Here is a 17,911-nt window from a genome sequence, read left to right as displayed (position 1 = left end):
TATAGAGCGTTTTCCTAAGGGCTCCAGTACTCTGGAATGCCCTCCCGGTTACAGTTCGAGATGCTACCTCAGTAGAAGCATTTAAGTCTCACCTTAAAACTCATCTGTATACTCTAGCCTTTAAATAGACCTCCTTTTTAGACCAGTTGATCTGCCGCTTCTTTTCTTTTTTCTCCTATGTCCCCCCCTCCCTTGTGGAGGGGGTCCGGTCCGATGACCATGGATGAAGTACTGGCTGTCCAGAGTCGAAACCCAGGATGGACCGCTCGTCGGGACCCAGGATGGACCGCTCGCCTGTGTATCGGTTGGGGACATCTCTACGCTGCTGATCCGCCTCCGCTTGAGATAGTTTCCTGTGGACGGGACTCTCACTGCTGTCTTGGATCCACTTTGAACTGAACTCTCGCGGCTGTGTTGGAGCCACTATGGATTGAAATTTCACAGTATCATGTTAGACCCGCTCGACATCCATTGCTTTCGGTCCCCTAGAGAGGGGGGGCTGCCCACATCTGAGGTCCTCTCCAAGGTTTCTCATAGTTAGCATTGTCACTGGCGTCCCACTGGATGTGAATTCTCCCTGCCCACTGGGTGTGAGTTTTCCTTGCCCTTTTGTGGGTTCTTCCGAGGATGTTGTAGTCGTAATGGTTTGTGCAGTCCTTTGAGACATTTGTGATTTGGGGCTATATAAATAAACATTGATTGATTGATTGATGACCCCGCTTCGCTGCAGGGCCGCAGGCCACGCCCCCTCCACATTTAGCTTCAGAATAACAATGTTATTACAAAGAATAAGAGACCTATTATACTCTAGAAATGTTGGTCTTACTTAAAAATGCACGCGTTTAGTTGTGTTCAGTGTTAAAAAAAATATTACATGGCTCTTAAGTAAATACATTTTAAAATATTTGGCTTCTTGGCTCTTTCAGTCAAAAATGTTCCCGGCCCCTGGGCTTGAGTATACAGATGAGTTTTAAGGTGAGACTTAAATGCTTCTACAGTTTTGACGTCCAGGCTTTGGTTTTGGCTGAATGGCCGTCGGAAGGAGGCGAGCGCCATTAAAGCGGATGGCCTTTACTGTAATTTACTAGAAGCCCCGCAAAAATTAGCTTTTTTTGGTTAAACAACCTGTCCTCACCACCACATCTTTTATCCCACTGTCATTTGTTTCGGTGAAGACGTCGACACACGTGTCCTCTCTCAGAAAATGTCCCTCGTGTGTCCCATTTGGCTTCCATTGGCCCTCAAAGCCAAAAAGTCTCTCATCGACTCCAATGTTGGATGTCGGCGCCAAAAACCACAAAAACACAAAAATTCTCATTTTCCTATTCGCTCTAACTCTGCTGTTTTTCCATTTATTGGAAATCTGAGAACACCGGAGCGTTCCTCAAAGCCTTGAGGCGCTCCCGGTTTTCGCGAAAAGTTCGTATCTCCAAGCGTTCGCCCACAATCAGACATTGTTTGGCTTGAAGTTTTTCAACAAATTCCTACATTAACTGCTGTGTCATTGTGTAATAATGGCAGTTCATCTAATTCCATGGAGTCCTTTGAAGTCACATGACAGCCCCTCCCCTCAGGTATCTGAACAAAAAGGGGCGGGACTTTAACAAATACCGCCTCGGGACTTTGACCCAATGAGTGGCGTTTAAAACCACAGACATTCCCCGTACGGGCGATGATATACTGCCAACGCATTTTGACGACGCCATGACATGTGGGCGTGACATGGAGCCAAATTCGGCTCTGATGGTTCGCTACAAAACACGGAACATAAATACCTCGGGTCCCCAAACTCAGATCCTGTTCCCCTGTCAGAACGTTATTGATAGCATGCTGACGTTTTTGTACATTTTAAACCAAATAATCATGGATTCCGTTACTCTTTGATCTTACAAAAGCAAAAGGCTTGTAAAACTCCACTGTTTAGGATGGGAAGCGACATGAAGGTGTCGGTTTCTTTGATCTATTGTAATCCACAGGAAGATCTTGTCTTCACCCGAGATCTACAAAGCGGAGAGGAAGCAGGACCTGACGCAAGCTCCGGGAATCTTTTCTCTGAACTGTTTTGTGACCGAGGGACGACACTGTACAAGGGTACAGGTCTACGGACTCTCCTCATTGAGCTAAATGGAATCCTGTCTCTGTTTAATTCCTTGCTTCTTGTCTGATTAATAGATGTCATCGGTGTTTGAAACTGAGGCTAATAGTCATGGATTCCGTTACTTGGCGCCATCCGATAAGTATGCTAGCTGTTCCCCTGTTTCAATGGTAATTGATAATGCTAGCATCTTATGCTAGAATTTTAGCAAATGTCTTACCTTTTAACCTAATTGTCCGAATAATTGTATCTAAGTTATCACAAAACTTTGTGTTTCCATGAGTTCCTGGCGAGCAGACAAAAGCTGTCTTTGATCTTGTAAAATGTCACTGTGTAGGATGGGAAGCGACATGAAGGTGACTTTGATCTATTGTAATCCACAGGAAGATCTTGTCTTCACCCGAGATCTACAAAGCGGAGAGGAAGCAGGACCTGACGCAAGCTCCGGGAATCTTTTCTCTGAACTGTTTTGTGACCGAGGGACGACACTGTACAAGGGTACAGGTCTACGGACTCTCCTCATTGAGCTAAATGGAATCCTGTCTCTGTTTAATTCCTTGCTTCTTGTCTGATTAATAGATGTCATCGGTGTTTGAAACTGAGGCTAATAGTCATGGATTCCGTTACTTGGCGCCATCCGATAAGTATGCTAGCTGTTCCCCTGTTTCAATGCTAATTGATAATGCTAGCATCTTATGCTAGAATTTTAGCAAATGTCTTACCTTTTAACCTAATTGTCCGAATAATTGTATCTAAGTTATCACAAAACTTTGTGTTTCCATGAGTTCCTGGCGAGCAGACAAAAGCTGTCTTTGATCTTGTAAAATGTCACTGTGTAGGATGGGAAGCGACATGAAGGTGACTTTGATCTATTGTAATCCACAGGAAGATCTTGTCTTCACCCGAGATCTACAAAGCGGAGAGGAAGCAGGACCTGACGCAAGCTCCGGGAATCTTTTCTCTGAACTGTTTTGTGACCGAGGGACGACACTGTACAAGGGTACAGGTCCACGGACTCTCCTCATTGAGCTAAATGGAATCCTGTCTCTGATTAATTCCTTGCTTCTTGTCTGTTTAATAGATGTCATCGGTGTTTGAAACTGACGCTAATAGTCATGGATTCCGTTACTTGGCGCTGTCTGATAAGTATGCTAGCTGTTCCCCTGTTTCAATGCTAATTAATAATGCTAGCATCTTATGCTAGAATTTTAGCAAATGTCTTACCTTTTAACCTAATTGTCAGAATAATTGTATCTAAGTTATCACAAAAACGTGTTTCCATGAGTTCCTGGCGAGCAGACAAAAGCTGTCTTTGATCTTACCAAGCAAAAGGCTTGTAAAACTTTACTGTGTAGGATGGGAATCAACATGAAGGTGTCTTTGATCTATTGTAATCCACAGGAAGATCTTGTCTTGACCTGAGATCTATAAAGCGGAGAGAAAGCAGGACCTGACGCAAGCTCCGGGCATCTTTTCTTTGAACTGTTTCGTGACCGAGGGCAACGGAAGTTTACGACCCCCTCTCCCCTTAGAAACAGTTGTTGCCATGTAATCAGGGAAATTCAAATAAAAGAGGAGGCGTGCACTCCTTTAGTCAGAACGTGGGACGACACTGTACAAGGGTACATGTCCACGGACTCTCTTCATTGAGCTAAATGGAATCCTGTCTCTGATTAATTCCTTGCTTCTTGTCTGTTTAATAGATGTCATCCGTGTTTGAACCTGACGCTAATAGTCATGGATTCCGTTACTTGGCTGCAACACGTGCCAAAGTAGTTGGGAAAGGGCATGTTCACCACTGTGTTACATCACCTTTGCTTTTAACAACACTCAATAAACGTTTGGGAACTGAGGAAACTAATTGTTGAAGCTTTGAAAGTGGAATTCTTTCCTATTCTTGTTTTATGTAGAGCTTCAGTCGTTCAACAGTCCGGGGTCTCCGCTGTTGTATTTTACGCTTCATAATGCGCCACACATTTTCCATGGGAGACAGGTCTGGACTGCAGGCGGGCCAAGAAAATACCCGCAATCTTTTTTTACGAAGCCACGCTGTTGTAACACGTGCTGAATGTGGCATGGCATTGTCTTGCTGAAATAAGCAGGAGCGTCCATGAAAAAGACGGCGCTTAGATGGCAGCATATGTTGTTCCAAAAGCTGTACGTACCTTTCAGCATTAATGGTGCCTTCACAGATGTGTAAGTTACCCATGCCTTGGGCACTAATGCACCCCCATACCATCACAGATGCTGGCTTTTGAACTTTGTGTGGATAACAGTCTGGATGGTTCACTTCCCCTTTGGTCCGGATGACACAATGTCGAATATTTCCAAAAACAATTGGAAATGTGGACTCGTCAGTTCACAGAACACTTTTCCACTTTGCATCAGTCCATCTTAGATTATCTCGGGCCCAGACAAGCCGGCGGCGTTTCTGGATGTTGTTGATAATTAGCTTTCGCTTTGCATGGTAGAGCTTTGACTTGCACTTACAGATGTAGCGACCAACTGTATTTAGTGACAGTGGTTTTCTGAAGTGTTCCTGATCCCATGTGTTGATATCCTTTAGAGATTGATGTCGGTTTTTAATACAGTGTCGTCTGAGGGATCGAAGATCACGGTCATTTAATGTTGGTTTTCGGCCATGCTGCTTACGTGGAGTGATTTCTCCAGATTCTCTGAACCTTTTGATGATCTTATGGAGCGTAGATGTTGAAATCCCTAAATTTCTTGCAATTGCACTTTGAGAAACGTTGTTCTCAAACTGTTTGACTATTTGCTCACGCAGTTGTGGACAAAGGGGTGTACCACGCCCCATCCTTTCTTGTGAAGCTGTTTTTATACCCAATCATGGCACCCACCTGTCCCCAATTAGCCTGCACACCTGTGGGATGTTCCAAATAAGTGTTTGATGAGCATTCCTCAACTTTATCTGTATTTATTGCCACCTTTCCCAATTTGTTTGTCACGTGTTGCTGGCATCAAATTCTAAAGTTAATTATTATTTGCACAAAAAAAATGTTTATCAGTTTGAACATCAAATATGTTGTCTTTGTAGCATATTCAACAGGAAAAAAAAAAAAAGAAGAATAATGGAAATCCAGGAATCTTTTTTTTTAATTGTTGAAGTTGAGCACAGCTGAATATTTTGAAGTTGAAACAGTTTGAATTAGATAAGACTAAAGTGGGAGTTGTGGAACTTTGAAGAATGTCCCCTTGACTTACATGGGAATTTCCAAAAATATGGGGATTTCGGGAAAAGCGGGAATTTTTTTGAAAATGGTAAAAAAAAAAAAAAAAAAAAAACTTGAATGGTCTGATTGATTAGAAATGGTTGGTGTTGACATTTTTCAAATCGGTCGAGAAATGTTGAAGTAGTAACGTGTTGATTTGAGAAATGGTATTGCGGAATTTCGGGAAAACCGGGAATTTTTTAAAATTCAATAAACAACTTTGCTTTTTTTTCCCGATTAAGAGGAATGTTTTGACGGCGGAACGGTTGATGTGGGTTGAAAAATGTGGAAGGAGTAGGGTTAAAATAGGGTTTGGGAAAAAAAAAAGGGAGTTCCTGGAATTTTTTTGAACTCGGAGACATGATAATTAAAATTTCTAGGATGAGTGGAATGTGTTGAAAGTGGAATGGTTTGAATTGGTTGAAAAATTTGGGAATTGTGGAAATGTGAAAAATGGACAATAAATTTTGAATGGGGAAATTAAAAAAAAAAGGAATTATGGGAAATCCGGGAATTTTTTTTTTTTTAATTGTTGAAGTTGAGCAAACAATTCCTGAAAATGCTCAATATTTTGAATTTGGAAAAATTTTAATTAGATAAGACAATTCTGGGAAATGTGTAACTTTGAAGAATGTCCCCTTGACTTACATGGGGATTTCCAAAAAATGTGGGAATTTCGGGAAAAGCAGGATTAAAAAAAATAAAATGGTAAAAAACAAATAAACTTGAATGGTCTGAATGAGTTGAAATGGTTGGTGTTGACATTTTTCAAATCGGTCGAGAAATGTTGAAGTAGTAACAAGTTGAATTGAGAAATGGTATTACGGAATTCCTGGAATTTTGCGAAAAACGGGAATTTTTCCAGTCCGAAAAAATACCTTAGTTTTTTGTCCTGATTAATAGTAATGTTTTGACGGCAAAATTGGTTGAAGTGGGTTGAAAAATGTGGGAGGAGTAGGGTTAAAATAGGGTTTGGGAAAAAAAAGGGAATTCCTGGAATTTTTTTGAATTCGGAGAAATTATAGTTTGCATTTCCAGGATGAGTGGAATATGTTGAAGGGGGAATGGTTTGAATCGGTTGAAAAATGTGGGAATGGTGGAAGTTTGAAAAATGGCCAAATCATTTTGAATAGGGAAAATGTTTCGAAAAACCTGGAATTCTGGGAAATGTGGGAATTTTTGTAATTTGTCAAGAGGAAAGCCTGAGATTCCCGAATAAGCTGAACAGTTTGAAGTTGGAGCGCTTTAAATCGGGTGAAAAATGTGGAAGGTAGAGCGCGCCACAATCTGGAAAAGAAGAAGAAGAAATAGATGAATTGAATGAATGTACATGAATTTATACATACATACATACATTATACATACATGCAATTATACATACATACATACATTTATACATACATACATACATACATTTATACATACATACATTTATACATACATACATATATACATACATTTATACATACATACATACATACATACATACATTTATACATACATACATTTATACATACATACATACATTTATACATACATACATACATACACACATTTATACATACATACATACATACATTTATACATACATACAAACATTTATACATACATACATACATACATTTATATATACGTACAATTATACATACATACATTTATATATACACATGCATTTATACATACATACAATTATACATACATACATACATTTATACATACATACATACATACATTTATATATACATGCATTTATACATACATACATACATACATTTATACATACATACATTTATACATACGTACAATTATACATACATACATACATACATTTATACATACATACATACATACATACATACATTTATACATACATACATACATACATTTATACATACATACATACATACAAACATTTATACATACATACATACATACATACATACATTTATACATACATACAAACATTTATACATACATACATTTATACATACATTTATACATACATACATACAAACATTTATACATACATACATTTATACATACATACATACATTTATACATACGTCCAATTATACATACATACATACATTTATACATACATACATACATACATACATTCATACATACATACATACATACATTTATACATACATACATACATTTATACATACATACATACATACATACATACATACATACATACATTTATACATACATACATACATTTATACATACATACATACATTTATACATACATACATTTATACATACATACATACATACATACATACATACATACATACATACATACATACATACATACATTTATACATACATACATACATACATACATACATACATACATACATACATACATTTATACATACATACATACATTTATACATACATACATTTATACATACATACATACATACATACATACATACATACATTCATACATACATTTATACATACATACATACATTTATACATACATACATACATACATACATACAGTACATACATACATACATACATTTATACATACATACATACATTTATACATACATACATACATACATACATACAGTACATACATACATACATACATTTATACATACATACATTTATACTTACATACATACATACATACATACATACATACATACATACATTTATACATACATATATTTATATTCATATATTATTCACTTTTACAGGCGGCCCTCTGAGGTCACTTTAACTGCATTGTGGCCCTCAATGAAAACAAGTTAAACAGCATGGACTTAACACGAGATAGAGAAAGTCAACACTGCCGACTAGTGGCCAAAATAAAGAAGTGCGTGGGGAAGGAGTTGAACAAAAGCACATTTACAATATTACACAGAGGTGTGCTGTCTAACAACCAGCAATCCATCCATCCATCTTCTTCCACTTACCCGAGGTCGGGTCGCGGGGGCAGCAGCCTAAGCAGGGAAGCCCAGACTTTCCTCTCCCCAGCCACTTGGTCCAGCTCCTCCTGGGGGATCCCGAGGCGTTCCCAGGCCAGCCAGGAGACATAGTCTTCCCAACGTGTCCTGGGTCTTCCCCGTGGCCTCCTACCGGTCGGACGTGCCCGAAACACTTCCCTAGGGAGGCGTTCGGGTGGCATCCTGACCAGATGCCCGAACCACCTCATCTGGCTCCTCTCGATGTGGAGGAGCAGCGGCTTTACTTTGAGTTCCTCCCGGATGGCAGAGCTTCTCACCCTATCTCTAAGGGAGAGACATTCACCTGGCAGAGGAAACTCATTTGGGGCGCTTGTACCCGTGATCTTGTCCTTTCAGTCATGACCCAAAGCTCAGGACCATAGGTGAGGATGGGGACGTACAAACCCCGTTTCCATATGAGTTGCGAAATTGTGTTAGTGTAAATATAAACAGAATATAATGATTTGCAAATCCTTTTCAACCCATATTCAGTTGAATGCACTACAAAGACAAGATATTTGATGTTCAAACTCATAAACTTTAGGATTTTTTTTGCAAAAAATAATTAACTTAGAATTTCATGGCTGCAACATGTGCCAAAGTAGTTGGGAAAGGGCATGTTCACCACTGTGTTACATCACCTTTTCTTTTAACAACACTCAATAAACGTTTGGGAACTGCGTAAACTAAATTGTTGAAGCTTTGAAAGTGGAATTCTTTCTCATTCTTGTTTTATGTAGAGCTTCAGTCGTTCAACAGGGGTCTCCGCTGTCGTATTTTACGCTTCATAATGCGCCACACATTTTCCATGGGAGACAGGTCTGGACTGCAGGCGGGCCAGGAAAGTACCCGCACTCTTTTACTTCAAAACCACGCTGTTGTAACACGTGACTTGGCATTGTCTTGCTGAAATAAGCAGGGGCGTCCATGATAACGTTGCTTGGATGACAACATATGTTGCTCCAAAACCTGTATGGACCATTCTGCATTAAAGGTGCCTTCACAGATGTGTAAGTTACCCATGCCTTGGGCACTAATACACCCCCATACCATCACACATGCTGGCTTTTGAACTTTGCGCCTATAACAATCCGGTTGGTTATTTTCCTCTTTGTTCCAGAGGACACCACGTCCACAGTTTCCAAATATAATTTGAAATGTGGACTCGTCAGACCACAGAACACTTTTCCACTTTGCATCAGTCCATCTTAGATGAGCTCTGGCCCAGCGAAGACAGCGGCATTCCTTGGTGTTGTTGATAAAGGAGTTTTGCTTTGCATAGCAGAGTTTTAACTTGCACTTACAGATGTAGCGACCAACTGTAGTTACTGACAGTGGTTTTATAAAGTGTTCCTAAACCCATGTGGTGATATCCTTTACACACTGATGTCGGTTTTTGATGCGGTACCGCCTGAGGGATCAAATGTCCGTAATATCATCGCTTACGTGCAGTGATTTCTCCAGATTCTCTGAACCTTTTGATGATTTTACGGACCGTAGGTGGTAAAATCCCTAAATTCCTTGCAATAGCTCATTGAGAAATGTTGTTCTAAAACTGTTCCACAATTTGCTTACAAATAGGTGACCTTTGCCTCATCCTTGTTTGTGAATTACTTAGGATTTCATGGAAGCTGTTTTAATACCCAATCATTGCACCCACCTGTTCCCAATTAGCCTGCACACCTGTGGGATGTTCCAAATAAGTGTTTGATGAGCATTCCTCAACTTTATCAGTATTTATTGCCGCCTTTCCCAACTTCTTTGTCACATGTTGCTGGGATCAAATTCTAAAGTTAATGATTAGTTGCAAAAACAAAAAAATAAAGTGTATCAGTTTGAACATCAAATATGTTGTCTTTGTAGCATATTCAACTGAATATGAAGTGAAGTGAATGATATTTATATAGCGCTTTTTCTCTAGTGACTCAAAGCGCTTTACATAGTGAAACCCAATATCTAAGTTACATTTAAACCAGTGTGGGTGGCACTGGGAGCAGGTGGGTAAAGGACACAACGGCAGTGACTAGGATGGCGGAAGCGGGGATCGAACCTGCAACCCTCAAGTTGCTGGCACAGCCGCTCTACCAACCGAGCTATACCGGGTTGAAAAGGATTTGCAAATCATTGTATTCCGTTTATATTTACATCTAACACAATTTCCCAACTCATATGGAAACGGGGTTTGTATATCGACCAGTAAATTGAGAGCTTTGCCTTACGGCTCAGCTCCTTCTTCACCACAACGGATCGGTACAACGTCCGCATTACTGAAGACGCCGCACCGATCCGCCTGTCGACCTCACCATCCACTCTTCCCTCACTCGTGAACAAGACTACGAGGTACTTGAACTCCTCCACTTGGGGCAGGGTCTTCTCCCCAACCCGGAGATGGCACTCCACCCTTTTCCAGGCAAAAAGCATCTAGCTAACTAGACAATCAGTTGGACAGCAACATTTGAGAACCGGGGTGATAGAAGGAAGATCAACTGTAGTCCATTTGTGGTCGGTATCGTGCAAAGTTATATGGAAGTTTCCCTTTTGCGTCCCATAGCACATAATTGTGATGCGTTCAAGGACTCCAGATTAAAGTTTGAAACAGCAAAGGGAGACTTTTGGTAACTACAGAATACCGGTGTTGGTATTCCGGGGGAAAAACACACCCTGTTTCTCAAATCCAGGGTAGGGATGTCGAATATTACCAATATTCCGGTACCGGTACCAAAATGTATTTCGATACTTTGATACTTTTCTAAATAAGGGGGACCACAAAAAATTTCACTATTGTCTTAATTTGAAGAAAAAATGTTTGTTATTGTCATTTAGTCCTTAAATAAAATAGTCAACATACTACACAACTTTTAGTAGTAAGTAAACAAAAAAAGACCCCTAATTAGTCAGCAGTAACATATTGCATCATTTATACACCTATTATTTTGCACATTTTATAAGGGACAAACTGTAAAAAAATGGATTATTAATCCACTTCATCATTTACTTTTAATATTTGCTTATTTTCTGTTTGAACATGTTCTATCTACACTTCTGTTAACATGTAATAATCACTTATTCTTCTCTTCTTTGATATGTTACATTAGCTTTGGTTGATACCAAAAATTTGGGTATCATTCCGACACCAAGTAATTACAGGATCATACATTGGTCATATTCAAAGTCTTCATGTGTCCAAGGACATATTTCCTGGGTTTATAAATAATATTATACATTTTCAAGAAGGAGAGAAGATTTTGTGATGCTAAAAAATATTGATGTAATCATAGTAGTATCGATTAGAAACGCCGTCATGCCTGTTAAAAAAAAACAGGTACTTTTCAAAGGCAGTATGGTACCAAATAGGATTCATTAGTGTGGCGGTACGATACTAGTACCGGTATAACGTACAGCCCCTAGTCCAGGGTGCTCTCCACCTCACATCTGTCGAAGCTAACAAAGGAGAGAGCACAATAGTCGCCATCCCGATCAGAGTCTGCAGACATTGATTAAACGTCGTCAAAAAGCATGTTGTTTCAATGTTGTATTTGTGTTGCAGAATATTGGTTGGGAAATGTCCAAAATTCAATGGTCAAATCAACGTCAAAACCCGACATTGATTAAACGTCGTCAAAAAGCATGTTGTTTCAACATTGTATTTGTGTTGTAGAATATTGGTTGGGAAATGTCCAAAATTCAATGGTCAAATCAACGTCAAAACCCGACATTGATTAAACGTCGTCAAAAAGCATGTTTTTTCAACGTTGTATTTGCCTTGTAGAATATTCGTTAGAAAATGACCAAAAATTAATGTTAAATCCACGTCAGAACCCGACATTGATTAAACGTCGTCAAAAGGCATGTTGTTTCAACGTTGTATTTGTGTTGTAGAATATTGGTTGGGAAATGACCGAAATTCAATGGTCAATTCAATGTCAAAACCCGACATTGATTAAACGTTGTCAAAAGGCATGTTGTTTCAACGTTGTATTTGTGTTGTAGAATATTCGTTAGAAAATGACTAAAAATTAATGTTAAATCAACTTCAGAACTTGACATTGATTAAACGTCGTCAAAAAGCAGGTTGTTTCAACGTTGAATTTGTGTTGTAGAATATTGGTTGGAAAATGACCAAAATTCAATGGTCAAATCAACGTCAAAACCCGACATTGATTAAACGTCGTCAAAAAGCATGTTTTTTCAACGTTGTATTTGCCTTGTAGAATTTTCGTTAGGAAATGACCAAAAATTAATGTTAAATCCACGTCAGAACCCGACATTGATTAAACGTCGTCAAAAGGCATGTTGTTTCAACGTTGTATTTGTGTTGTAGAATATTGGTTGGGAAATGACCGAAATTCAATGGTCAATTCAATGTCAAAACCCGACATTGATTAAACGTTGTCAAAAGGCATGTTGTTTCAACGTTGTATTTGTGTTGTAGAATATTCGTTAGAAAATGACTAAAAATTAATGTTAAATCAACTTCAGAACTTGACATTGATTAAACGTCGTCAAAAAGCAGGTTGTTTCAACGTTGAATTTGTGTTGTAGAATATTGGTTGGAAAATGACCAAAATTCAATGGTCAAATCAACGTCAAAACCCGACATTGATTAAACGTCGTCAAAAAGCATGTTTTTTCAACGTTGTATTTGCCTTGTAGAATTTTCGTTAGGAAATGACCAAAAATTAATGTTAAATCCACGTCAGAACCCGACATTGATTAAACGTCGTCAAAAGGCATGTTGTTTCAACATTGTATTTGTGTTGTAGAATATTGGTTGGGAAATGACCGAAATTCAATGGTCAATTCAATGTCAAAACCCGACATTGATTAAACGTTGTCAAAAGGCATGTTGTTTCAACGTTGTATTTGTGTTGTAGAATATTCGTTAGAAAATGACTAAAAATTAATGTTAAATCAACTTCAGAACCTGACATTGATTAAACGTCGTCAAAAAGCAGGTTGTTTCAACGTAGTATTTGTGTTGTAGAATATTGGTTGGGAAATGACCAAAATTCAATGGTTAAATCAACGTCAAAACCCGACATTGATTAAACGTCGTCAAAAGGCATGTTGTTTCAACGTTGTATTTGCGTTGTAGAATATTAGTTAGAAAATGACCAAAAACTAATATTAAATCAACTTCAGAACCTGACATTGATTAAACGTTGTCAAAAAGCATGTTGTTTCAATGTTGTATTTGTGTTGTAGAATATTGGTTGGAAAATGACCAAAATTCAATGGTCAAATCAACGTCAAAACCCGACATTGATTAAACGTCGTCAAAAGGCATGTTGTTTCAACATTGTATTTGCGTTGTAGAATATTTGTTAGAAAATTACCAAAAATTAATGTTAAATCAACTTCAGAACCTGACATTGATTAAACCTCATCAAAAAACATGTTGTTTCAACGAGGTAGTTGTGTTGTAGAATATTGGTTTGAAAATGACCAAAATTCAAAGTTAAATCAACGTCATAACCCAACCTTGATTACACGTTGTCAAAAAACATGTTGTTTCAACGTTGTATTTGTGTTGTAGAATATTGGTTGGGAAATGAACAAAATTCAATGGTCAAATCAACGTCAAAACCCGACATTGATTAAACGTCATCAAAAAGCATGTTTTTTCAACGTTGTATTTGCGTTGTAGAATATTAGTTAGAAAATGACCAAAAACTAATATTAAATCAACTTCAGAACCTGACATTGATTAGATAGATAAATAGATAGATAGATAGATAGATAGATAGTACTTTATTTATTCCGTCAGGAGAGTTCCTTCAGGAAAATTACAATTTTCAGCACAATCCCATTCAAGATCAGACAAACATTACAGGGAGACAGAACAGGATCGCTGACGGGTCTGCCGGCTTCCAGCGCCCCTTACAAAAAAGATGACATACAGGTAAACAAGGGGGGGTGGGGAGAAAAAAATAGAAGATTAAAATAAAATTAAAAAATCGGCCTCCCACTTCCAAAGACATGCACCTGGGGATAGGTTGATTGGCAACACTAAATTGGCCCTAGTGTGTGAATGTGAGTGTGAATGTGAGTGTGAATGTTGTCTGTCTATCTGTGTTGGCCCTGCGATGAGGTGGCGACTTGTCCAGGGTGTACCCCGCCTTCCGCCCGATTGTAGCTGAGATAGGCGCCAGCGCCCCCCGCGACCCCGAAAGGGAATAAGCGGTAGAAAATGGATGGATGGATGGGGTCTTAGCCTAGGCCCTGGAGTGGGGGTGCAGACTGAGGCTAAGGGAAGAAAAAAAAACAAAAAAACAAAACAAAACAAAAAAACAACTCATAGCCATAGTACACATCCCTCTTACCTGTGTGTAAGAGGGAAACATCAAACATCAAAGAACACAGAGGACATTAAAGACATTAAAGCAGCAGATACAACCAGACACTTCTACACACAGCTATGAATAAAAAGTAAAAGAAACATATCCACTGTGGTGGCCTCTGCGGTGTTCCACGCCATCGTCTGCTGGGGTGGAGGGAGCATGGTCAGAGACAGGAGCAGACCCAACAAGGCAACCAAGACAGCCGACTCCACTCTCGGCCAGTGTCCAGTCCGCATGGATGAGCGAGGATACGTCCAAGGTGACTGAGGTGTCCGACACCTGCTCACCCAGTCAAGACACCGCGAAGCCTCTCCGTCCCAGTGCTCAGTGCTAGCTCCACAGTCCTGTCCCCTCATCCGCATCTCCTCCAGTACATCCAAACAGACTCTGGTGTAGCAGAGACCCTGCAGCTGGTCTCCACGGCCAAAAGGCTCCCGGGAGGCGGATCCAGAAGTCCACAAAAAAAGCACCACAGAGGTCACGAAAGTGCCACCCCTTGTCACACAGTCCCAAAGGGACCAATAGGCAAAAAAATATAATAACACATGAAAACAAGAGGGAAACACAAAAGGATGACACAAGAGCACAGAGCTCCTGCCTACAGCAGCCACTACAGCAGCGCCATCTTGGAAAAAAAAAAAAAAAAAAACGTTGTCAAAAAGCATGATTTTCAATGTTGTATTTGTGTTGTAGAATATTGGTTGGAAAATGACAAAAAATCAATGTTAAATCAACTTCAGAACCTGTCATTGATTAAACGTTGCCAAAAAGCATGTTGTTTCAACATTGTATTTGTGTCGTAGAATATTGGTTGGGAAATGACCAATGTTTGATGGTCAATTCAACGTCAGAACTCGACATTGATTAAATGTCGTCAAAAAGCATGTTGTTGCAACGTTTTATTTGTGTTGTGGTGTATTGGTTGGGAAATGATCAAAATTCACTGTTAAATCAATGTCAGCACCCGACATTGATTAAACGTCATCAAAAAGCATGTTGTTTCAACGTTGTATTTGTGTTGTAGAATATAGGTTGGGAAATGATCAAAATTCACTGTTAAATCAACGTCAAAACCCGACATTGATTAAACGTCGTCAAAAAGCATGTTGTTTCAACGTTGTATTTGTGTTATAGAATATTGGTTGGGAAATGACCAAAATTCAATGGTCAAATCAACGTCAAAACCCGACATTGATTAAACGTCGTCAAAAGGCATGTTGTTTCAACGTTGTATTTGCGTTGTAGAATATTCGTTAGAAAATGACCAAAATTCAATGTTAAATAGACTTCAGAACCTGACTTTGATTGAACGTCGTCAAAAGGCATGTTGTTTCAACGTTGTATTTGCGTTGTAGAATATTCGTTAGAAAATGACCAAAATTCAATGTTAAATAGACTTCAGAACCTGACTTTGATTGAACCTTGCCATAAAGCATGTTGTTTCAACGCTGTATTTGTGTTGTTGAATATTGGTTGGGAAATGACCAATGTTTGATGGTCGATTCCACGTCAGAACCCGACATTGATTAAACGTCGTCAAAAGGCATGTTGTTTCAACGGTGTATTTGAGTTGTAGAATATTCGTTAGAAAATGACCAAAAATTAATGTTAAATCAACTTCAGAACCTGACATTGAATAAACGTCATCAAAAAGCATGTTGTTTCAACGTTGTATTTGTGTTGTAGAATATAGGTTGGGAAATGACCAAAATTCAATGTTAAATCAACTTCAGAACCTGTCATTGGTTAAACGTCGTCAAACAGCATGTTGTTTCAACGTTGTATTTGTGTTGTAGAATATTTGTTAGAAAATGACCAAAATTCAATGTTGAATCAACTTCAGAACCTGTCATTGATTAAACGTTGCCAAAAAGCTTGTTGTTTCAACGTTGTATTAGTGTTGTAGAATATAGGTTGGGAAATGATCAAAATTCACTGTTAAATCAACGTCAAAACCCGACATTGATTAAACGTTGTCAAAAAGCATGTTGTTTCAACGTTGTATTTGTGTTGTAGAATATTGGTTGGGAAATGACCAAAATTCAATGGTCAAATCAACGTCAAAACCCGACATTGATTAAACGTCGTCAAAAGGCATGTTGTTTCAAAGTTGTATTTGCGTTGTAGAATATTCGTTAGAAAATGACCAAAATTCAATGTTAAATCAACTTCAGAACCTGACTTTGATGGAACGTTGCCATAAAGCATGTTGTTTCAACGCTGTATTTGTGTTGTAGAATATTGGTTGGGAAATGACCAATGTTTGATGGTCGATTCCACGTCAGAACCCGACATTGATTAAACGTCGTCAAAAGGCATGTTGTTTCAAAGTTGTATTTGCGTTGTAGAATATTCGTTAGAAAATGACCAAAATTCAATGTTAAATCAACTTCAGAACCTGACTTTGATTGAACGTTGCCATAAAGCATGTTGTTTCAACGCTGTATTTGTGTTGTAGAATATTGGTTGGGAAATGACCAATGTTTGATGGTCGATTCCACGTCAGAACCCGACATTGATTAAACGTCGTCAAAAGGCATGTTGTTTCAACGTTGTATTTGCGTTGTAGAATATTTGTTAGAAAATGACCAAAAATTAATGTTAAATCAACTTCAGAACCTGACATTGAATAAACGTCATCAAAAAGCATGTTGTTTCAACGTTGTATTTGTGTTGTAGAATATTTGTTAGAAAATGACCAAAATTCAATGTTAAATCAACTTCAGAACCTGTCATTGATTAAACGTTGCCAAAAAGCATGTTGTTTCAACGTTGTATTAGTGTTGTAGAATATAGGTTGGGAAATGATCAAAATTCACTGTTAAATCAACGTCAAAACCCGACATTGATTAAACGTCGTCAAAAAGCATGTTGTTTCAACATTGTATTTGTGTTGTAGAATATTGGTTAGGAAATGACCAAAATTCAATGGTCGAATCAACGTCAAAACCCAACATTGATTAAACGTCGTCAAAAGGCATGTTGTTTCAAAGTTGTATTTGCGTTGTAGAATATTCGTTAGAAAATGACCAAAATTCAATGTTAAATCAACTTCAGAACCTGACATTGATTGAACGTTGCCATAAAGCATGTTTTTCAATGCTGTATTTGTGTTGTAGAATATTGGTTGGGAAATGACCAATGTTTGATGGTCGATTCCACGTCAGAACCCGACATTGATTAAACGTCGTCAAAAGGCATGTTGTTTCAACGTTGTATTTGCGTTGTAGAATATTCGTTAGAAAATGACCAAAAATTAATGTTAAATCAACTTCA

The sequence above is a fragment of the Nerophis ophidion genome, linkage group LG23, assembly GCF_033978795.1.
Source record: "Nerophis ophidion isolate RoL-2023_Sa linkage group LG23, RoL_Noph_v1.0, whole genome shotgun sequence".
Lineage (NCBI taxonomy): Eukaryota > Metazoa > Chordata > Actinopteri > Syngnathiformes > Syngnathidae > Nerophis > Nerophis ophidion.
Note: the sequence above shows the minus strand (reverse complement) of the source record.